We start from the raw sequence: 25,693 nt of genomic DNA, 5'->3' as shown, positions 1-25,693 counted from the left end.
GTGATATAAATTAAACATGGAAAAACATATCTTGGTTATCAAACTATTCTGTATTTAGCTGACATGATTTCCATTAAAATCAGGGGATGTTTTGGATTTTCTCCTTTTTCCTTTTTTGTGTGTGTCCATGGCACTGGCAGGAGATAGTTAACAGTGTTGTCAGAAATCCATTGTCAAAAACTAATAAAAGTAAAAACAATTACCTTTACAGTAAAGATAGTTTGGCTGCATTTTTTAGGGGGACATTTCAATGGTCTTTGCACAGATTTCCCGATTCTAGAAGGAAACTTGACAAAGTCAAATAAACTGCTATATGGTTTTATTGCAGAGCTGTATTGACTGTTATGGGTCATAGGTCACTACATGGCTCACCAGATGATGATGATCCCTGCAGCTGCACAGGGGATTAAATATAGATTAAAGCACTTTGTCTTTTTAATGATAAACTTTCATTTATCTGGCCCATCTGTTTACTGCTCCTCCTCTCACTCCGTCCTCTTCACATCCTCATTCATCTTTTTCTGACAGACAAATCATTTGTATCAGATGTCTCAGCAGAAAAATATAATTAACTGTATTCTGCACTGTATGTGTGTGTATACATAATGTGTGTATATATATATATATATATATATATATATATATATATATATATATATATTAGGGCTGCCAATGGGATTAAATATTAAATCGTGATTAATTGCATGACTGTCCATAGTTAACTCATGATTTATCGCAAATTAATCACATTTTTTATGTGTTCTAAATGTAGTTTAAAGGGATATTTTTCAACTTTTCATTTATTTTTTAACAGTATCAACATGGGACAGGATAAATATGCTTGCTTTATGCAAATGTTTATTGTGTGAATGCTGATTCAGCAGCATTTACAGTATTGTTATGCGATTCTTTCGTAATATTTTCGGTCAACTACTACCAGGGCTGTAGTCAAGACCACCTTTGTCGAGTCCAAGACAAGTCCAAGACCAGGACTAGTCAAGACCAAATCAAGACCGAGTCCAAAGAGGTTCAATTCCAAGACAAGACCAAGTCCAAAAAGGTTTGAGTCCGAGGTAAGTCCGAGTCCAGGAGAGAAAAAAAAGTCTTATGCATGACAGTATCAAGAGAATCATTTTGGGTTATTATTTGTTGATCTAAAAGCAAAAACAGTGTCACAACACCCATGATTTGTAAGTATAGCCATTCCCCACTCCTCATATAATATAATCTAAAGAAAACAGAATTACATATGGTGATATCTCATAATAGCAGTGTTAGAACTGATACAACTTCTAAATGCACTTCTAAATGCTAATGCTTTTGATGTTTTTTATAGTTTTTGTGTTATTACTGTTGAAGTTTAGTGCTTGGTTACTCATTTAAGCAAAATGACTTATACATTTGGCTCAGTGAGCCTCCAACTGACAAGAGCCACAAGCATTCTTTCATTGACAGCCCTCCTTAAACAACCTCACTGATATGCCCACTTTTTTTTTTCATCCGCACAAATAATATATCAGTATGTTCGCAAATGCTTTCTGGTGCCCACGGTGAGGTCATTATATTGATACCAAATATTGTTAAGGCTATGACTTTTTTCGATACCATACTATGATTTTTTTAAACATTCTATACTATGACTTTTTCGACATACTATACTATGACTTTTTTATCATTTCTTTTAACATACTATACTATGACTTTTTTATCATACTATACTATGACTTTTTATCACTTATTTTCAACATACTATACTATGACTTTTTATCACTTTTTTCGACATACAATACTTTGACTTTTTTCAACATACCGTAATATGACTTTTTAATGGCTTTTTTTCAACATACTATGCTATTACTGTTTTCAACATGAATTATTCAGTGGCACACTGGCTTAGTGGTTAACACAGCTGCAAACAGGCAACAAGCCCTACTCACTACACACTCTGATCCATGTTTGATTCCCAGTCCAGTCTTGCCCTTTTCATTATATTTTTTTCCGAATACAATGCTATGACTTTGTAATCACTTTTTTTTGACATACTATCATATGACCTTTTTCACTATACTGTTTTACTATACTATGACTTTTTATAACTTTTTTCGAAATACTATACAATGACTTTTTTTTATCACTTTCTTCACTATACTATACTATGACTTTTTATGACTTTTTTGGGATACTATATAATTACTTTTTCATCACTTTTTTCGACATACAATACTATGACTTTTTAATGGCTTTTTTAAAACATTCTATGTTATTACTGTATTTAAAACAAGTGGTTTGGTGGCACACTGGCTTAGTGGTTTGCACAGCTGCCACCAAACAGTAATAACTGCATTCTCTTAGCTGTGTTCAATACCCAGTCCAGGTTACTGCTTTGCGTGATGTTTCTTTGAACATACTATACAATTACTTTTTTGTGACTTTTTTCGACTTACTATACTTTGACTTTGTTATTACTTTTTTGGCATACTATCCATCCATCCATCCATCCATCCATCTTCGTCCGCTTATCCGGTGTCGGGTCGCGGGGGGAGCAGCTCCAGCAGGGGACCCCAAACTTCCCTTTCCCGAGCAACATTAACCAGCTCCGACTGGGGGATCCCGAGGCGTTCCCAGGCCAGGTTGGAGATATAATCCCTCCACCTAGTCCTGGGTCTTCCCCGAGGCCTCCTCCCAGCTGGACGTGCCTGGAATACCTCCCTAGGGAGGCGCCCAGTGGGCATCCTTACCAGATGCCCGAACCACCTCAACTGGCTCCTTTCGACGCAAAGGAGCAGCGGCTCTACTCCGAGCTCCTCACGGATGACTGAGCTTCTCACCCTATCTCTAAGGGAGACGCCAGCCACCCTCCTGAGGAAACCCATTTCGGCCGCTGGCATACTATACTATGACTTTTTAATGGCTTTTTTCAACATACAAAACTATGCCTTTTTTATCACTTTTTTCAAAATATTATACAATGACTTTTTTTTATCAATTTCTTCACTATACTATACCTTTTATATTACTGTTTTGGGATACAATAATGCCTTTTTCATCACTTTTTTCAAAATACTATACTATGACTTTTTATAACTTTTTTTGAAATACTATACAATGACTTTTTTTATCACTTTCTTTACTATACTATACTATGACTTTTTATGACTTTTTTGGGATACTATATAATTACTTTTTCATCATTTTTTTCGACATACAATACTATGACTTTTTAATGGCTTTTTTAAAACATTCTATGTTATTACTGTATTTAAAGCAAATGGTTTGGTGGCACACTGGCTTAGTGGTTTGCACAGCTGCCACCAAGCAGTAATAACTGCATTCTCTTAGCTGTGTTCAATACCCAGTCCAGGTTACTGCTTTGCGTGATGTTTCTTTGAACATACTATACAATTACTTTTTTATGACTTTTTTCAACTTACTATACTTTGACTTTGTTATTACTTTTTTGGCATACTATACTATGACTTTTTAATGGCTTTTTTCAACATACAAAACTATGCCTTTTTTATCACTTTTTTCGAAATATTATACAATGACTTTTATCAATTTCTTCACTATACTATACTATGCCTTTTATATTACTGTTTTGGGATACAATAAGACCTTTTTCATCACTTTTTTCAAAATACTATACTATGACTTTTTTCATTATACTATACTATGACTTTTTCAACATACTATAATTTGACTTTTTAATCACTTTTTTGACATACAATACTATGACTTTTTAATGGCATTTTTAAACATACTATGTTATATGTAATGTAACTTGTTGGCACGCTGGCTTAGCGGTTTGCACAACTGCCCCCCAGCAATAATCTCCTCAAGTCTCTTAGCTGAGTTCAATACCCAGTACAGGATTTCCCTTTGCATGAATTTCTTTTTTTTAACATACAATAATATGACTTTTTTTTTATCACTTTTTTCGCTATGCTATACTATGACTTTTTAATGGCTTTTTTTGGCTTTTTTTTTAGACTTTTTTCGACATACTATGACATTTTAAACATATTATACTTTGACTTTTTTTATCAACTTCTTCAATATACTATACAATGACTTTTTATTCGACATACAATACCATGAGTTTTTTATCACTTTTTTTTGACATACTTTAACTATGACTTTTTTTTATCACTTTTATTGTCATACTATACTATGACTTATTAATGGCTTTTTTAAACTTTTATTGTCATACTACAGTATACTTTGACTTCTTTATGACTTTTTCATCACTTTTTCTATGACTTTTTTATGACTTTTTCAACATACTATACTATGACTTTTAAATTTTTTTTTAACCATGCTTTGCTATTACTGTTTTTAACATTCATGACTTGGTGGCACACTGATTTAGTGGTTTGCACAGCTACCACAAGGCAGTACTCACTGCAATCTCTTACCTGGGTTTATATATCCAGTCCAGGCCGGCCTTTTTCATGACGTTTTGTTCAACCTACAATACTATGACTTTTTTTGTATCACTTTTTTCGACATACTATACTATGTCCTTTTTATAATTTTTTTTCGCTATGCTATACTTTGAGTTTTTTTAGACTTTTTTCGACATACTATGCTATGACTTTTTTCGCTATACTATACTGACTTTTTCAACATATTATACGTTTTCTTTTTTATCAATTTCTTCAATATACTATACTATGACTTTTTTCTCACTTTTTTGACATACTATACTATAACTTTTTCATGACTTTTTTCAACATACAATACTATGACTTTTCTATCACTTTTTAGACATACTATACTATGACTTTTTTATCACTTTTATCATCATACTATACTTTGACTTTTTTTGCTATACTATACTATGACTTATTTATCACTTTTTTCGACATACAATGTCTTTTTAATGTCTTTTTTAAACATGCTATGCTATTACTGTTTTTAATACATAACTTGGTGGCACGCTGACTTAGTGGTATGCACAGCTGCCACCAGGCAGTAATCACTGCAATCTCTTACCTGGGTTCAAAACCCCATCCAGACTGACCCATTATGTTTTTTTTCAACATACAATACTATGACTTTCTTATCACTTTTTTGACATACTATACTTTGACTTTTTTCAGACTTTTTTCGCTATACTATACTATGACTTTTTTTGCAACACTATCCAACGATTTTTTTCAACATACTATACTAAGACTTTTTATAACATTTTTTGACATGCTATACTATGACCTTTTTATCACGTCTATTTCCTTTTCCCAAGGGAAAAGCTTATAACAGAAGAACTGCAAAGCCAAAATGCATGTATGAAGCATCATTTGAAACCTAAATTCTTCTGGTTTCTGAAAATGTGCTGAGCATGTGATTAAAACACAACATACGCTACAGCAGCACAACATCGTTCAAAATAGTTATTTTGGTCCCGTCTAAAAAAAAACTTAATATTTGAAAAAAACGTACTAAAACATACTTTGTGCCACACTATGCAGAACACATACAGTACCTTCTACAACTTGTCAACAAAACCTCTATAAAGTTTCAGAAATCTAGTCCTAACATAATGGGAGCTAGGGAGTTTTCAGTATTTGGTATTACAGGTGTCCATGGTGTGCAAAAACCTCTCCAAAACCTCTCCAAGTGAACACATTTTGCTAAATGCTTTTACTCACTTCTATGCTATTAGGAAAAGAAACATACTAAAGACTTAACATTACTTACAAAACCTTTTTACATTCATTCAAGCACTGTTGAATATGACTTTTTATCACTTTTTCAACATACTATAATATGACTTTTTTATAACTTTTTTTGGACATACAATACTATGACTTTTCTATAACTTTTTTCAACATGCTAAACTGTCTTTTTCATGACTTTTTTCAACAAACTATACTATGAATAATTTTTTTCAATAAACTATGACTTTTATGTCTTTTTTCAACATACTATGCTATGAATCTTTTCGACATACTATACTATGACTTTTTTATCCCTTTTTTAATAAACTATACTATGACTTTTTGGACTATGCCACATGGGTGGCAGTGAAGGTCAGGGGCCTCGACGGACCAGACCCGGGCGGCAGACGCTGGCTCTGGGGACGTGGAACGTCACCTCTCTGTGGGGGAAGGAGCCGGAACTGGTGCGGGAGGTGGAGCGCTACCGGTTAGATCTGGTGGGGCTTACCTCTACGCACAGTCTTGGTTCTGGAACCATACTCCTGGATAGGGGGTGGACTCTTTTCTTCTCCGGAGTTGCCCAGGGTGTGAGGCGCCGGGCGGGTGTGGGGATACTCACAAGCCCCGGCTGAGCGCCGCTGTGTTGGAGTTTACCCCGGGACGAGAGGGTCGCCTCCCCACGCCTGCGGGTTGTGGGGGAAAACTCTGACTGTTGTTTGTGCATATGCACCAAACAGGAGTTCGGAGTATTCAGCCTTCTTGAGACCTTGACTGAGTCCTGCATGGGGCTCCAGTGGGGGACTCCATTGTTCTGCTGGGGACTTCAACGCACACGTGGGCAATGATGGAGACACCTGGAGGCGTGATTGGGAGGAACGGCCTCCTGATCTAAACCAGAGTGGGTGTTTGTTGTTGGACTTCTGTGCTAGTCATGGATTGTCTATAACGAACACCATGTTCGAACATAGGGATGCTCATAAGTGTACCTGGTACCAGAGCACCCTAGGCCGAAGGTCAATGATCGATTTTATAATCGTTTCATCTGATCTGAGGCCGTATGTTTTGGACACTCGGGTGAAGAGAGGGGCAGAGCTGTCAACCGATCACCATCTGGTGATGAGTTGGGTCAGAGGGTGGGGAAGACTCTGGACAGACCTGGTAAGCCCAAACGTGTAGTGCGGGTAAATTGGGAACGTCTGGAGGAGGCCCCTGTCCAACAGACTTTCAACTCACACCTCCGGGCGGAGCTTTTCGTGCATCCCTGTGGAGGCTGGGGGCATTGAACCCGAGTGGACAATGTTCAAAGTTTCCATTGCTGAAGCTGCGGCGAGGAGCTGTGGTCTTAGGGTCTTAGGTGCCTCAAGGGGCGGTAACCCACGAACACCGTGGTGGACACCGGTGGTCAGGGAAGCCGTCCGACTGAAGAAGGAGTCTTTCCGGGATATGTTATCCCGGAGGACTCGGAGGCAGTTGCAGGGTACCGGCGGCCGAAGGGCTGCAGCCTCTGCCGTGAAAGAGGCAAAGCAGCGGGTGTGGGAGAAGTTTGGAGAAGACATGGAGAAGGACTTTCGGTCGGCACCAAAGTGCTTCTGGAAAACTGTTCGCCACCTCAGGAGGGGGCGGGGGAACCATCCAAGCTGTGTACAGTAAGGATGGGACACTGTTGACCTCAACTGAGGAGGTAATAGGGCGGTGGAAGGAGCACTTTGAGGAACTCCTGAATCCGACTAATACGCCCTCTATGTTAGAGGCAGAGCTGGAGGATAATGGGGATTGTCGTCGATTTCCCAGGCGGAAGTCACTGATGTAGTCAAACAACTACACAGTGGCAAAGCCCCGGGATTGATGAGATCCGTCCAGAAATGCTCAAGGCTCTGGGTGTGGAGGGGCTGTCCTGGTTGACACGCCTTTTCAACATTGCGTGGAAGTTTGGGACGGTGCCAAAGGAGTGGCAGACTGGGGTGGTGGTTCCCCTTTTTAAAAAGGGGACCAGAGGGTGTGTGCCAATTATAGGGGTATCACACTTCTCAGCCTCCCTGGTAAAGTCTACTCCAAGGTGCTGGAAAGGAGGGTTCGGCCGATAGTCGAACCTCGGGTTGAGGAGGAACAATGCGGATTCCGTCCTGGTCGTGGAACAACGGACCAGCTCTTCACTCGCAAGGATCCTGGAGGGAGCCTGGGAGTATGCCCAACCGGGTCTACATGTGTTTTGTGGATTTGGAGAAGGCGTATGACCGGGTCCCCGGGAGATACTGTGGGAGGTGCTGCGGGAGTATGGGGTGAGGGGGGTCTCTTCTCAGGGCCATCCAATCTCTGTACAACCAAAGCGAGAGCTGTGTCCGGGTTCTCGAGTGTAAGTCGGACTCGTTTCAGGTGAGGGTTGGCCTCCGCCAGGGCTGCGCTTTGTCACCAATCCTGTTTGTAGTATTTATGGACAGGATATCGAGGCGTAGTCGGGGTGGGGAGGGTTTGCAGTTTGGTGGGCTGGGGATCTCATCGCTGCTCTTTGCAGATGATGTGGTCCTGATGGCATCATCGGCCTGCGACCTTCAGCACTCACTGGATCGGTTCGCAACCGAGTGTGAAGCGGTTGGGATGAGGATCAGCACCTCTAAATCTGAGGCCATGGTTCTCAGCAGGAAACCGATGGAATGCCTTCTCCAGGTAGGGAATGAGTCCTTACCCCAAGTGAAGGAGTTCAAGTACCTTGGGGTTGTGTTCGCGAGTGAGGGGACAATGGAGCGGGAGATTGGTCGGAGAATCGGGCGCAGCGGGTGCGGTATTGCATTCAATCTATCGCACCGTTGTGACGAAAAGAGAGCTTAGCCAGAAGGCAAAGCTCTCGATCTACCGGTCAGTTTTCGTTCCTACCCTCACCTATGGTCATGAAGGCTGGGTCATGACCGAAAGAACGAGATCCAGGGTACAAGCGGCTGAAATGGGTTTCCTCAGGAGGGTGGCTGGCGTCTCCCTTAGAGATAGGGTGAGAAGCTCAGTCATCCGTGAGGAGCTCGGAGAGAGCCGCTGCTCCTTGCGTCGAAAGGGAGCCAGTTGAGGTGGTTCGGGCATCTGGTAAGGATGCCCCTGGGCGCCTCCCTAGGGAGGTGTTCCAGGCACGTCCAGCTGGGAGGAGGCCTCGGCGGAAGACCCAGGACTAGGTGGAGGGATTATATCTCCAACCTGGCCTGGGAACGCCGATCCCCAGTCGGAGCTGGTTAATGTTGCTCGGGAAAGGGAAGTTTGGGGTCCCCTGCTGGAACTGCTCCCCCCGCGACCCGACACCGGATAAGCGGACGAAGATGGATGGATGGATGGATGGATGGACTATGACTTTTTCATCACTTTTTTCAACATGCTTTATTATGACTTTTTATCACTTTTTTGACATACCTATACAATGACTTTTCGACATGCTATACTATTTTTTTTTACTTAAAATATTCCACTTTTGTTTGTACTAACATTATTATACATTGTTGGACATACAGTAGTTATAGTTTTATGTGTTTTGCTCAATTCCTTGAAGAAAATGTGAAGCACAACCACATTCCTGCATTAAGGGAGCAAACGGTCGAATGGGAAATTACAGAAAATTACAGGGAGTGTTCAAAAATCAATTTGTGTTTGAGGCCAAAGGAGAAGAAACTTACACAGAAACAACACAATCTAAGCAATAGCTGAGATACAATGGGAAGCTGCTGGAGAAAACATATATTAGACAGACAACACAATTAGAGCAGCAAGACTATAATAGCTGGTGGAATTTTCTGCAGCAAACATCCTGCACTAGAAGAGCTCCGCTGTTCTGTGCTTACACCAAAGTCATCCAAGCTTACTCATTCTTTGCCATCACGCAAAAAAACAGTCAATGTTTTGTTCTTACCTTGTGTGTAGGATGGGATTATTTATTGATTAGTTGATTTCTTTATTTAATTCCATATAAAAAAATAAATAGGCACAGGTTAACAATTAATGTAGAATCTCTTTTATTAAATGTCATAAAGTCGCAGGGCATAAGTGTGTGTTTTGTTTGTGTGTATGTTTATTTCTATTTTTATTATCCTTCCCCCTCTGCCTTTGTGGTTCATATACAGTGCACTCTTAAAAGGAACCACTTCCTTTCAACATTTATGATTAAGTATCCACTTTACCGCCCAACACTGCTTGTTATCTCCTTCCCCTTTGTCTAACTTACAGTATACAGTTTTCTATATACTGTGTGTCCCCTCCAGGGAGAGGTCTATGCTCTGAGATGTATGACTTATACGACCATATTATCATTATAGTCATAAGTCAGCCATTGCATGTTCATTTCTGTGGTGTTATTTGTCAATGTAATTAATTCCACCGGAATTTTTCCAAACTATTTCAAGAGCTGATGTGTGTGTGTGTGTGTGTGTGTGTGTGTGTGTGTGTGTGTGTGTGTGTGTGTGTGTGTGTGTGTGTGTGTGTGTGTGTGTGTGCGTGTGTTACTGCCTTGCTGCCTACTTGGACTGTGAAGTTTTTAATGGGTCCAATATCTCCCTGCATGTTAATTGGCTAATTATGAAAAATGGTGAATATATTTCACCCAAAGCCACCCCTACACTGTCACAGTTTGGCCAAGTTATGTTTGCATACAAATACCCCAGTTTTATTTTCTCGTTTAAAAGTTAAGTTAAAAAAAAATTAAGCTGAGACTATTGCAAACAATTTAAATTCAGCCCAAACAAGACCCAAAACTATTTCTTGCTTTTCTTTTTTTTCATTTTATAGTTGCCTTCTCTTCCTTTCTTTCTCTCTCTTACAATCAGTTCGTTCAATTTACACTGCGACAGTCTGCAGGGTTGAAGCAGCCGAGCTGTCACAATGAATTTGTGTGGCCTAAACAAGATTAACTACTGCTATTTGTATCCCCATATCTCTGAAAGGGTAATCAACGCAGGCGGTTTGGCTTGCTAATTTTCACCATGGTAACCATTTACAAAAGCCCATCACAGCAAATAGCTTGGTTTCAACTGAGTTTGTACTGTGTGTGTCTCATATGTGTTTGTTTGCCTTTTGTCAGGCTCAGATTATGAATCATTCAGGATGATTTACCCCCACAAGAGAATCATGGGGAGAATCCTCAGTCAGATCTCACGTTTGGAACACCATATCTGGTAATATGCGCACTTTCAGAATATGTCCACATCCTAAACTCCAGATGTGATTATGGCTAGTAGCTGGTGGTTGATGGTGCAATAATTTGGACCAAATATCACTGCTGTCTTTCTGGATCCAGTGTGGACCCATAGTACTCTAGAAGATAGCAAAAAATGTCAACTACGAGAAGGAAAAGAAAAAACTTTTTACAAAACAACTATGAAACTAATGCAGTGGAAGGCCTCAATGAATTGTCTTCAGCTGCACAGAAAACCCTGGAAACACTTTTCATTAGTGGTTCAACATGCCCTCCTTCACTTTCCCTCAGCCCTTGGTACGACGTAATAGCCTACGTCGCACAGCAGCCACTTGGAGAGCAGAGTGATAGTGGGCGGGGCAGGAGCGGAGGATTGAAATAGAACGCACCTGCCCTTTCAGCTCACACTATCTTATTTCCATTAATTATGGCATTCTATCCCAGTTTTTATGTTTGTTGTATGTCTGCTTATGTCCTTCTTGTAAAGTATTTATTGTATGAAAGGCGCTATACAAATATTATTTATAAAAAATATTATTACTGCTTTTTACACTTCATATATACCTGTAAAATTATTTCATTGAGGCTTGAGCTGAATGAGTTTATGATCTGTATCATGGTTAATCATATTATCATATACTGTGTATGATATTGCTTATATCTTACAAAACAGATTTTCTTCCATGCATTTACAGATAATGTTGGGATTAAAGAAATCACAACAGTACAACTATCTAGTAAGTAAATATCAACTGAATATAAGTAAATATCAACTGACTGACTAGTTATATTTTTCAGTAAAATATCAAGCAATGAGGAAACTTAAAAGTGTAAATGTATTAATTCAATTTTTTCTCCTTCTTTGGTGGTCAGCAATGGGAGTTTTACCTGTTGTACATCACTGCCAACTAACCATTGATGTGTTTTCTTTAACCAAATGCATAACTGTAATGCACTGTGGGTAATGTCTCTGAGTGACCATCGCTGTTCACTCGCTCCTTCAGCATCTCACCAAGTTCACTTCAGTTTTTCAGACAAATGGAAAGACACTTAATATGGCAGCAGGGATTCCCCGGGGGCAAGTGCTTAGGGAAAGTGAACGAGGGCATGTTGAACCACTATTAAAACGCAGCTTATGTGTGAGTGCATGTGTGAAAAAAAACTAGATGGTGGGTAGCTCCTGCTGCAAAGATTAGTTTAATATTATGTAGTGTGTCTGATCCTGTACTTTGTGTTCATGAGCAGACAATCTGTGAAATGTCTTCTTGTGTGTGTGATGCAACCGGATTTTAAATTGCTGAGGACTTTCAAACCCTTGTACGTGAGTCCAGTTTAATTAAAGGTACTTGTCTGAAAATATTCAGAGAGCCATTGCCACTAAAAAGAGCTCGACATGGTACTAGGTCTTTTGAAACTTGAAAAAGAAGCACTCAACTTGGGGTTTGAGGACTGCATTGATAACATACTGAAGCTTTCTGATGCACAAGCACATAACATGTTTTACCAGAATAAGTACATGTTAAAGGTGATTAATGTTTTCCCACCCTGTGTTTTCTAGGGGTGGGAATCACCAGAGGCCTTACGATACAATATCATCACGATACTTATGTCATGATATGATATTATTGCGATTTTAAATATATTGCAATATTCTGCGATACATTGCAATTTATCTTTTTTCCAACTTCAAATTATGTCCCCAAAAGGAAACTTTTATCTAAAAGGATACATTTCTCAGTTTCTTCATCTCACTTAAATTTTATTGCTGCAAAATGGGATAGTCAAGCAGAAAAACTGACCAACACATATAATAAAATATCAATACTTGGCATCTGTGTATCAATACATTATTGACGCGGAAAATATCGCAATACCTTGTTGTATCGATTTTTTGCCCCACCCCTAGTTTTTTCTACATTCTCATGAGAGTTGGCACCCTTGTTTGCATTTGCTGGATGGAAGTACTTTGATTAATTAGCCTAGCTTGTATTGGATAAGAAGCACAGTCGACATCATCTGCATCATCTGACACCAAGTTGCTCTCGTTAATGGCATTTACCTGATCAGTCGAGGAAATGTATTTTTCTTTACCAACTTCTAAAGATATAAGGATATTAAGACCAATGCTATTTTTAAAGATGAGTAATTAATTAATATAATGTTGTCTTCTTTAAAGCACCAAGCACCACAATATGTACAATCACAGCGAAAGAGCAGTTAAAGCATCTTTATCTTCCATAATATGATGTATATATAAAATGGAATATGTGGAGAGGGTATTGGTAGGAGATGGATTTTAATCAAATCCTTTCGATTTGATTGGATCACTCAAAGGTGTGCGTGGCCTCCACTCACACTTCCTCACCCACGTTTTTGGATCAGGAGGATGATGGAGAAATTAATTAGTGTGATATCAGCCACATTCTTTCCAATGTTAACAAAGTGTTTTGCCAACTGAGATAGAAACATGCCTCCGACTGTGATGTTGCTCTGCTAGCTACAAAGATCCACAAGCTAACAGTCAAAAGTGGTTCTTAAAAATATTTAAACATTTTACAGGAGGAGATAAGATATGTAATTTGATATAAAATGCTCTAAAAAGACTTTTTACAATACATTTTGCATACACGATTAACACAGGGACACTTGATTCAAACTTGGAAAATGTATTTGTTTATTTACTGTCTCTTTAAGAGTGTGTGCAGTTACTTTCAAAGAATGTTAATGTCTCAATAGTCACGTTTGTGCTATTCATTAAATCATCAACTTGTGCGTAGATCACTTTGCAATTTTATCTGTGCACTTTTGTGTAGTAGTGAGTGTATTTGTCCATTAACGGCAAATTCCTTGTATTCTCATTAGTGCGAATGGTTGGCTATTAAACTTAATCATTGTTTAGACTGGGGTGAATAGAATGGAGTGGAGAGGTCTTTGTACAACCTGCAGTTAACCGTAATTGGTGTAACGGGAGAGACGGATGGCTCTGAGCATGAGTCCTATTGTGATTTTGCCCTCTGAAAACTCATGAACACTCTTCAATTGACCAATGGGCCACCCACACTGTACACTAAAAGCCTATCTGAGAATATGAGTGTGATTTCCTGTGATGTGGCTCTAGTGCAAAATTTCTTGGAAGGCTGTAAGCAGTTCATCTGTCTTTGTCTCGGTCTCTTGATTGGTGAAGATAAATGCAGCAATTCCAATATAATTTCCAGGGAAAACATATAGTTTGCTAGTGGATGTATTAAACTATTCACAATTTGCTAAAAGTTAGTTTGTGTACCAAGGACCATTGAAATCGTGCTAAAATATGTGTAGAGCTTGAAAATCTGTGAGATTTGGCAGCTATGGTAAAATACACACTGCACGCCAAGACACTCACTTTACAAAGCCACAGTTTATCATTGCTCAGGTAACTGAAGAGTTTGTGAAATTCCATACAAGTGAATACAAATCAAAGATAACTCTGCAAGCTTTGAAAGTACTCTTTCAGTCTCAGATATCTCATCTGTGTGCTGAAGTAATGAGATAGCAGATGTGATTGGTGTTTCAGGAGGATTATTGCCTTATGTTTGTATAGTTGCTCTGCAGGTGAACTCTACAGCAGGTTTTTAACCGGTAATATACCACCTGATTCTTTCTGCACACAAACACATACACACACACACACACACACACACACACACACACACACACACACACACACACACACACACACACACACACACACACACATATTTACTCAAGTCACTGTCCTAACCTTAACCATTACCTAAATTAAACAGTGACCCAAAATCAGGTTTTTCCCAATTGCAAAACTGGTCTTTAGTATGAATTGTGTGCCCTAGAAAGTCAGGAACACAGACATACACACAGTCTCAAAAACACACAGACAAATAAAACTGAACAAAATATTCACCTATACACGCAAATCAACAGTGACAACTATTACTGCTTCCACCTTACACCACTGGGAAGATACTCTGGCAGAAGATACACACACTGAGAGTGAGAGTGAATGCAGGAGATGGATTGAAAGGGGGGAAATACCAGAAATACAGAAAAGGTATGAAACTTGTGTACAGAATGTGTCCTTGTGTCAACTTCATACTCAAACTTCCCATCATCTTTTCTTTACAGTCTCCATCATTTTCATCCATTTATAATTTCCAGCTCCCACAATAACCTCTTCCTCTTTCTGTCTCCCTTTTTTTCTCGCATCTCTACACTCGTGTTTTTTCCTTCTTCCTCTACTCATCTTTTCCAACTCTGTGCTCATTTAGCTATTACCCCTGGTGTCTTTCTTCTTAATGTTCCTCCTCTGTGCACACTTTACTCACATCTTGTCAGAGAGGTGAGACAATGGACGTTTTTAACATAACCAAGACAAGCCTACACATATTTACACCAGTAGGCCTACATACATCCAGTAGATAAGGGCACACATGCACATACAGGCAACAAAGCCACAATAATTAGGGCCCAAGTGCCGACAGCGGCAAAGGCCCTATAGAAACTGAAGGAATTATTTTCCCGGCAAATTAATTGCCTTTTTGAGGGGCTTAACATACTCAAAAACTAACCAAAATTGGCGGTCGCATCAAGTCTGGCGAAAATGTATGTACTTTAAGGGTTTCGGGCATAGGCGTTAAAGGATTTATCCTGATCAAAAACAACTCCTAGATTTCTGACACTAGTGCTGGAGGCCAGAACAACACCATCCAGAGTAGCTATATCTTTAGATAATGAAGTTCGGAGGTGTTTAGGGCCCAGCACAATAACTTCAGTTTTGTTACAGTTTAACATCAGAAAATTATAGGTCATCCAGGATTTTATATCTTTAATACATGCTTGAAGTTTAGCTAACTGACTTGTTTTGTCTGGTTTGATTGATAAGTATAATTGGGTGTCGTCCGCATAGCAGTGATAGTTAATTGAGTGTTTCCTAATGATATTACCAAGAGGAAGCATATATAAGGAGAATAAAATTGGTCCAAGCACTGAGCCTTGTGGAACGCCATGTTTAACTTTTGCGTACTTAGAGGATTTATCATCAACATTAACAAATTGAGATCGATCAGAGAAATAAGACTTAAACCAGCTTAGTGCAATTCCTTTAATTCCGACTAAGTGTTCTAATCTCTGTAACAGGATTGTATGGTCAATAGTGTCAAAAGCAGCACTAAGATCTAGTAAAACAAGTATGGAGACAAGTCCTTTGTCTGCAGCAGTTAGAACGTTGTTAGTAATTTTCACCAGTGCCGTCTCTGTGCTATGATTCTTTCTAAATCCTGATTGAAGGTCTTCAAATAAGCTGTTGCTATGGAGAAAATCACATAACTGATTAGCAACTACTTTCTTAAGGATCTTGGAGAGAAAGGGAAGGTTAGATATATGTCTATAGTTTGCTAAGACCTCAGGATTGAGGGTGGGTTTTTACAGAAGAGGTTTTATCACAGCTACTTTAAATGACTGCGGTACATGACCTGTTAATAGAGACATATTGATCATATCTAGTAGAGAGGTGTTAACCACGGGTAATGCTTCTTTGAGTAGCCTCGTTGGTATGGGGTCTAAGAGACAGGTAGATGGCTTTGCTGAAGATACCTTTACCATTAGTTGTTGAAGGTCTATAGGATAAAAACAGTCTAAGTATATGTCAGGTCTAGTCGTTCTTTCTAGCAGTCCTGCGTTGAATTAGAAGTTGAGGGCAAAAGGTGATGAATTTTATCTCTAATTGTTATAATTTTATCATTATCATGAAGTCATCACTACTCAGAGCTAGAGGAATAGATGCTGAAAAGAAACCTTGGGTTGTTCTTGTTTTCTTCTATTAATGATGAGTAATAGTCTGATCTGGCATGTCTGAGGGCCGTCCTATAGGTTTTCAGACTGTCTTGCCAGTCCAAACGAGACTCTTCCATTTTGGTGAAGCGCCATTTGCTTTCAAGTTTTCGCGAGTTTTGCTTTAATTTACGAGTTTGGGAGTTATACCAAGGTGCTAGTTTCCTTTGCTTCATCTTCTTCTTTTTGAGTGGAGCAACAGAGTCTAAAGTAGTCCGTAGGCAGGCCGTAATACCATCTACACAATTGTCGATTTGAGAGGGACTAAAGTTTACATAAAGGTCCTCTGTTGTATTAAAACAAGGTAATGAGTTTAGTGCTGTTGGAATGTCTTCCTTAAATTTAGCTATAGCACTGTCAGATAGGCATCTATTATAGAAGCTTTTATCTAATTTCGTATAATCGGGTATTAAGAATTCGAAAGTAATTAAGAAGTGGTCTGATAATAAAGGATTTTGCGGGAATACTAATACATCTTCAATTTTGATACCATATGCCAGCACGAGGTCGAGGGTGTGGTTAAAACGGCCTCAAAAAAAAAAAGTGGCCTCATGCACACTCTGACTGAAGCCAATAGAATCTAGTAGTGAGTTGAAAGCAGTAGTAATGCTATTGCTGTCATTGTCCACATGGATATTAAAATCACCAATAAAAAGTACTTTGTCTGATTTAAGGACTACACATGATAAAAAGTCTGAGAATTCAGATAAAAATTCAGAATACGGACCTGGAGCTCGGTAGACAACAACGAATATAATTGGCTGTACTGATTTCCGTGTTGGATGTTGAAGATTAAGAACAAAGCTTTCAAAAGAGTTATAATTTAGTTTAGGTTTAGGATTTGATTTAACTGATCTTAGTCGAGGAACAGACACCGTCTTATTTTCTTTTGGGACAGGCTGTGGCTGGCGTGACCTGGATGCTAAATTGACTATGTTTGCAGTCAACTTCTTATTACTTAGGGGCTTCACCACTTTGTATGGTCTGTTGTTGATTATAATTGGAATAGTACTAGTACTACATGTTACTGCAATAGTACTAGTACTACATGTTACTGGAATAATACTAGTACTACATGTTATCCTGCAGAAAACATTTTCAGATTCATCCACTTGTATAGTGCTATCAGGATCAATACCTGGGGGACATGAATCTGTGATATTTTCAACAGAATGTCAATACTTGCCTTTCAGTGTGGTCGTTATGTTGTCAGATAGCATCCTGGCTCTGTGTCGGTTTGGGTGGAGACCATCATGCTTCAGGAGGTTGGGCATTTCCCAGAACAAGTTGAAGTTGTCGACATAGGGAATGCTCAGGGAAGTGCAGAGTGGTTCCAGCCAGGTGTGGAGCCAGAACAGTCTGGACCATCTCTCCGCACCCTTCCTGTAGGTAGGTAGAGGCCCAGAGATGACAATCCGTTTACCTGTGCCCATCAGGGTGGAGAGGAGAGTGGTGAAGTCTCTCCGGAGTGCTGTCGACCGTCCCTCTCTGATGTCGTTTGTGCCCACATGCACGATGATGTTGTTGACCTTGGCGTAGCGGGCGAGGATGCCGGGAAGTTTGTGCTGGATGTCACGGACCTTGGCACCGGGGAAGCAGTAGACCTTGGAGGGACCGCTAGGTAAAGGGGGAATGTGGAGGTCCCTTACCATGGAGCTTCAGATGACCAGCGTGGAGGTTGATGAGTCCGAGGGGGGAGAGTCCACCCTCAATGGGCGCGTCGACTGTGTGGATGGACCAGGATGAGCTGCGTGGGGACGTGGCAGAGAAGGGAACTCCTCGTCGTTCATCAGAAGGCTGCAATTTTCTAGTTGTAGGAGTTGGGCTGGGGCTGAGCGTTGTCCTGACCGCCTGCTCTGGTGCTTGCTTACACGCCATGGCTCAGGCTGGTGTGGAGTGGAGCTGGTCAGCAGAGCTGGCTGGGAGGAAAGTTTTGCAAACAACGGAAAAACTGCGGCCAGTTTAGCCAGTCCGGTTAAAATACAGCTAAAGCGGTGTAAATAGTGACTGTATTTCGTTGTGGAGGACTTGAAATCGCAAGACGTTAAGCGTTAAGCATCTACCGTTGCAACAAGAAACAGGAAGAAACAGGAAGTCAGGCCAGATACATATGTATCATGTCAAGACTTCAAATTTGTTTTATGACATCTCAAGACCTTGATTTCTTCCAATGGTGTGGGCGTGGTGGGGTGGCCATTATGAGCATTTATCGATGAACAAACAAGTTGTTGTAACTTTAGTGTACATTGTCAAGCCTGCCCGAAATTTCTCACAATTGACAAGGGTCCAGGCCTGAGGACATCTATAGGCCAAAAATAGAGCCCCCCCCCGCTGGCAACCGGAAATCCACCTTATATGACATAACATCATCCAATTTACATGAAACTTATGTGTGGTCTACATGTGATACTGAGCCGGCCCCTATACTTTAACCACGCCCATGTACTAAGGACACGCCCCCTTTTATGGCTTTTGAACCATTTAAGGTAGAGTATTGTGTGAGGTATCATTGAACTCAGCAGAGTTCCTTTTTCATTGATGATGGTTTGCCCCGCCCCCTACACTTGGTACAACATTTGCAATACACCATCTCAAACGGCACACACTCCACCGTGTGCACTGTGTCCAACGGTTGCGCAAATACACGGCCGCATGGAGCAGCGTCTGCCAGTAACCCTGACGCGCAAGGAGGTGCGAGGGCCCATCCAACACTGCTTGCAACTTTAATTAAAAAAAAAACATTCTGTCTTTTGGACGTTTTGTCTTCTTTGTCTTCTACTGAGATATTCAGCTGTCTATTTAATTTCATAGTATGATGATGCAGTTTGAGAATGTTTGAGTTTCTTTAGTGTCTCTCTCACAGCACTAGTACGTAACAAACAGGTACATTTTTAAATATATATATATATATATATATAACACGTCACAAGCTACCTTCTTCCAGGTCTTTACAGCAGTAAATGAAAACATTTTTTGTATGAAGAATGGTGATCCTTGTGATAAAGGATAGCAAAACAGAATTTTATTAAGATATACAAAATCTTACAGACAATTACTTTAAGTTGTACTCTGCTAGTACCAGCTGCTTGTCTTTGGCTTTGCGTCAACTTGGATACTAGACTGCATGGTCTTTTGTCTAACAGCTGATGTGAAGTCTGTCCAAGCATAGCCACATCACTCTACTCTAATCACATAATTAGGAAATGTACAATAAGTCCTTTCTGGTCCATTCAAATTTACTTTAATGCAGACTGCCGCCCTAGTGTTTTGATAACACACTTAGATGTCAAAGATGACATGTACAATGATATTTTCCTTACAGCTGCCAAATCTGGGCTCAAGAAAGGCCACTTTAAAAGAGTCAGAGAGCTGTGATTCATCATAAGTCTTTGTGCATCATTTTTAGTGACAAGAAGAGTAGAAGAAGTTTCTTTGACTTGGACACACCAAACATTTTCATATTTTTAGCTCTTTATCTCCAACTGTGATTCTCCATCTGCTCCTCTTCCTCAATAGTTGGTTTTATTTTCATTCAGCAGTTTGTTGGATATGTGACAATGCAGAAAATAGAGCAAATCAAAACAGGAGTAGAGAAAATAGATGGGAGTGCACAGCAGTGAAGGAAGAAAACAGACATCCTTTCCTTTCTCTTCCTCTTTGGTAATCTCACTCTGTTGAACTGCTCACTATCACAGCTTTGATAAGAGTGAGAGCTACAGAGGAGAAAAAAAGAGGAGATGAGGCAAAGTGAGGCTCCCTTAAGCTTAACTGTTTAAGGCTTGTTACAGAAATCCATGCATTGACTTCCAGCAGTTTTTTTGGGACTGTAGACTGATTACCTGATGAGAGACAGAGAAGGAGAAAAGAGCAATCCAATTAGGAAGACTGAAGTGCCTCTAAAAACTCAACTCAGTGCCACAGCCAGTCAACTTTCAGAAGTCGAATGACTTTCATGCCGGTGGCTTGTTGCTAATCAAACGTTCAGAGTAAAATAAGACTGCCGATTTTCTGTGTGATAAAAATATCCTTTGCAGGTTTAAGTTCATCTTATTATACAAGAGGCAAAACACCTGTCCACTGCTAAAAGAAAGTAACGATGCATAGTCTCACTCTTCTATATACAGAAAAATACCACAGATCTCAGTCTTGGCTATCTTCTTTTTGGCTTAGAGAGAAAGTATAATGACTCTATACTGGACCGTTTATATTCTACTGTCCCCTTATTTAACCAGGTAACATATTCTACCTCCATAAAAAAGTACTATTTTGACAGACAGATAGAACACACATTTTAGATAGAACACGGCCAGACGGGACCAAACACAGCCTCCGAGACTGACAGGGAGGCCAGTTTACAACAGGGAATACAGTACTGAGATTTTCTTTCCAGGTTTGGCTTCCTGCACCTCTGGGCTGAGTCAGCTGTACAACTAACCAAGCTAACTGGTTAACGGCAGCTAACTGCAGTTAGCAGTCACTTTAGCAACAAGTAGCCTAAAGCTAACGTTATCTGTCCAAAACTCCGTGCATTCACTGTCGTCAAACTGGTCTTAAAACTTGTATGACAATTAAGTCTAAATCGTTACCTATTTGAGGTCAAGGAAAATATTTATGACACAATTATAATGGTTTCATGACAGCCAATGTAAAAACCAACCACTTATGACAGTGTATTGTAATGTTAACACATAGAGCTAAATAGTTTCTTTATGTTTGATAATTAGGCCTGCTATGAACTTCCATGGTTATGTTGTCTATGTTAAAGGTCCCATGACATGGTGCTCTTTGGATGCTTTTATATAGACCTTAGTGGTCCCCTAATACTGTATATGAAGTCTTTTTCCCGAAATTCAGCCTTGGTGCTGAATTACAGCCACTAGAGCCAGTCCCACAATGAACTTTCCTTAGTATGTGCCATTTCTGTGTCTGTAGCTATTGAGGAGGAGGGGGGGGAGGCGGAGGGTGGGGGTGTGGCCTTGACCAACGGCCACTCTGCTCGTTTGAAAGCCATGATGTCTCTCTCTCATGGGTGGGCCAAATTCTCTGGGCGGGCACAGCAGAGAAAGGGGAGGTAACCTTGCTCCTTATGACCTTATAAGGAACAAGATTCCAGATCGGCCCATCTGAGCTTTCATTTTCTCAAAGGTAGAGCAGGATACCCTGGGCTCGGTTTACACCTATCGCCATTTCTAGCCACTGGGGGACCATAGGCAGGCTGGGGGAAGGCATATAAAACCTCATAAAGTGAAATTTTCATGCCATGACCTTTAATGCCAAGTTGTCATACCAAAGACATTGACAAGTTATACTGTCTTGCTTAATGTCAAGTTGTCATGACACATACATTGTTGTCTTGGTTAATGTCCAATTGTCATAACACAAACATCTGAAACAATGCCAACTTTGGATTAAAAGTGTCATAATTTACAGAATGACACTGTCATAAACATTCAAAAGGACTCCTTCATAGTTATGACAGTGTCATGTCAGTCTTATGCACACCTAGGGAGCTAGAGTTACAGGAAATGAGCTATCTCAGCAATGCTTTCACGTATCGAAACCAAACTTGGCATATGCACTTGGGACCGCATCCGGAGGACGCACAATCAACTTGGAGTCTTCTGTCCACTAGATGGGTGCTATAATCACAGGAAGTAGGCTCATATCTCAGCAACGCTTACACATATCGAAATCAAACTTGGTACAGGGACTTGGCACTTGATTGTGAGAATGCACAAGGACATTGGTGTAATTTGGCACTGTAACAAAGTAAATGAGCTGATATCTCAGCCATTCTTTATACAATTGCCATCAAAGTTGCTGTGAGTGCTTGCTCATGCCACGGTAACGCTATTCCTGCTAGTGTACTGCTTGGCCCCGTCATTGCTACTTGCCAGATCCGTATTAAGACAATGTGGTGCCCCTGGGCACTATACCTTAAAGTATAGTGACCTATATGCTGTTCTGGCAAAAATATCAGACATAATCAAGGGAATTTCTCAAATGTAATTTACTAACTTGTCCAACCACATACATGTAGGCATATGAGCAGTGAGCACTATATTCGCGTCTCAATTCAAAATGGCTATCAATTCAAAAAGCCAAAAACAATACTATATATTGCAGCATTGTGGGTCGGTCAAATATGCATTTTTCCGACTTTATTTCATGGGCTCTGAAAGCAACTTCTCTGATTGGTCAAAAGCATCATAGGAAAACTAAAACTGCTTTAGCATCACAGCTAACGACAATAAAAGGACCGAAAATGAATAAGATATAGACAAAAGACTATCAATATTAGATCTAAGAATATGGATTTATTGCAGAAAGTCCTCTGAAAGAAATACGAGTTCTAGGAAAATAAGCACAGACTGTGGATTGGTCTTTTATACTTCTCTGCATACTCAACAAACTCACGAAGCACACGCGTCGTGCTGAGTGCTTGGAAAACACGAAGGGTTGGGCACAACCACGTCTCACCCAGAGGTGGGGGGGTTTGATGATAACATTTTTTGGGGATTAAACTGGCCACTTTTAATTATTGTTAATCCCCCCCCACCTCCCATCCCCCAAATGATACATTTGCGCGTACTTGTGGACTAAGGCTGGGATACCTGAAAAGGATTTTGGGTGATGAGGGAAGTAGTTCTTAATTTCTGGCAGCAACCACTACAGGGTGTCCAGTCAGAACATAAACACCAGGCTTGCCAAGGTCGTTCAAAGATTTATTACACATTAAATCTTCACACCCACAACACAGAACAGAGATGATCAGGTGAATGGAAGCTTGGGAGCTTGGGTGTGGTTCTGGAATTAAAAAGAGAGAAGACAATTCAATGTCTTATGACAACATGCAGATAGCATAGGTAACATTACATCTTGACCTGCTAACCTAATACATTGCCTAAGGCTAAGCAGCATGGCTAACAATAGCTATCAATGAAACAACTAAAGCTAGCATATTAGCAATTAGCATATCATAGCATTAACATAGCAACATGGCTTACAAAGACACAATGAGAAAGCTAACATAGTAGCAACCAGCATGTCCTAGCATTAGCATTAGCATAGCAATATCAGCACAAACAATTTAGCACGCTTCTCTCGATGAGCCACATAGACTTTAAGTGGTGCCTCTAACAAACAAGTGGAAACATTGTAGCTAGAAACATACATTGAGTAACTGGTATCAACTCACCATTAGATGCACGCACACCAAATCATACTACAATCTGAGGATTCAACTTGATGCACAATCTTGCCCTGCACATGTGTGAATGACTCTGAAAAGGAGGGTCCTCCTTCTTCTTCTTCTTGTGATTTTGAATGGTGGTTGGCAACCAGCTTTTGGAGCATTACCGCCACCATCTGGGCTGGAGTGTGGTTCAAGAGGTCAACCTACACTTTCTTAAATCCTTATAAATAACCCAGTTATCTTCAAAAAAGAAAACAAAAAATTAAAACAAATTTCACCAGACCTTTTTTGCAGTATATCAGGTAAATGTAATGTCATCTGGTTTTCAACAAGTTGTGAAATCAATCTTTGTCTGGCTTGATGATATTTAGGACAATACATTATTACATGCTCTATGGTCTCTTGACTTTTGCAATATTCACACATTCCATCAACATGCTTTTTCATTATAAATAATGTTCCATTTAATCCTGTATGTCCTAGCCTCATTCTGGACACAATGTCTTCTTCTTGCTTACATCTGTATGCATTCCTGTTCTTCCCCACTTTTCCTTGAATTCTATACAGGTGCCTCCCAGACTGTTCCTTATCCCACAAAAACTGCCATTTGGCATTTGTTTTAGCTTTAATTATACTTTTGACTTCAGCTTTACTGTATTTAATATTCACCTCTATATCAGGCAGCTCTGCTGCTTTCTTTGCACACTTATCTGCTAATTCATTACCTCCTACACCTATATGAGCTGGTACCCATATAAATGTAGTACTAATACCGGACTTAATCAGATTGTTAACTAGCTGCAGCATGTCATACACTATGTCCTGTCTAGACTCAGAATGAAGAAATTTAAGGCTTGTCAAAGCTGAGCTGGAGTCTGATGCAATCACAACTTGCTTAGGTCTATTGCTCTCTACCCACAGCAAGGCCATCCATATTGCTAACAGTTCTGCTGTGTATACAGCTAAATCATCATTAATTCTTTTAGCAGATTCAATGTTTAATTGAGGGATAACATATGCGATTCCCATTTTTGTATTGGTCTTCTTTGATGCATCCGTATATATAATGATTCCTTCTTTATATTTCCTTGAAATGTATCTCTGTACCCTGTAATGATCCACTTCAGTGACTTCCTTTTCCTCCAATAAGCCTAAGTCAACTGGAACTTCTAACAACAAAGCCAAGGAGGAACAACTGGACAGACCACTGAAGGGCTTATGTCCAGTGCACTAATTCCCATCATGATTACTTTCTGCCTTATTGTCCATCCAAAACTTTTAATTAGATCATTCTCTCTTTCTTGACATTGCCATAAAACTGACTGACTCAAATGTTTGTCACCATGACCCCTCAAATTCGCCCAGTACACACGAGCCAGCTGATCTCTTCTAAGATGGAGAGGCATCTCCCCCATTTCTATCTGAACAGCTGCCACTGGAGTGGTCTTAATTGCCCCACAGCATAGCCTCAAACCTTGATTTTGAATTACATCTAACTTCTTTAATGATGTTTTAGCAGCAGACCCATACACTATACACCCATAATCAAAAACCGATCTCATAAGTCCTGTATAAATGGATTTCAGCGCAGGCCGACTTGCACCCCATTCTACTCCATGCAAACATCTCATCACATTCAACACTTTCTTACATTTATCTATAATTTTTTGAATATGTATTGTCCAAGTCAGTTTTTTGTCAAACCAAATACCTAAATATTTGAAGAATTCCACTCGTTCTAATTCTATTCCAGATAATTAGATTTTCACATTCATACTTATTTTCTTCCTAGAGAAGAATTAAGTCTTTATTTTGTCTATAGAGATCCTAAAT

General features: G+C 39.8%; 1 long non-coding RNA gene across 1 annotated transcript; it reads right to left on the bottom strand.

The window, feature by feature from the left end:
- Nucleotides 1-23,377: 23,377 nt before the first annotated feature.
- On the bottom strand, nt 23,378-24,463 carry LOC114552845 (uncharacterized). The gene is made up of 2 exons (XR_003692233.1): nt 23,864-24,463; nt 23,378-23,472 (listed from the first exon to the last, which is right to left on the bottom strand). It is a non-coding gene; the product is annotated as an uncharacterized LOC114552845 (long non-coding RNA).
- Between the last annotated feature and the right edge of the window lie 1,230 nt (nt 24,464-25,693).

Source organism: Perca flavescens, chromosome 3 (assembly GCF_004354835.1).
Source record: "Perca flavescens isolate YP-PL-M2 chromosome 3, PFLA_1.0, whole genome shotgun sequence".
Classification (NCBI taxonomy): domain Eukaryota; kingdom Metazoa; phylum Chordata; class Actinopteri; order Perciformes; family Percidae; genus Perca; species Perca flavescens.
The sequence above is the reverse complement of the archived record's forward strand: the minus strand, read 5'-3'. Positions and strand labels throughout refer to the sequence as shown.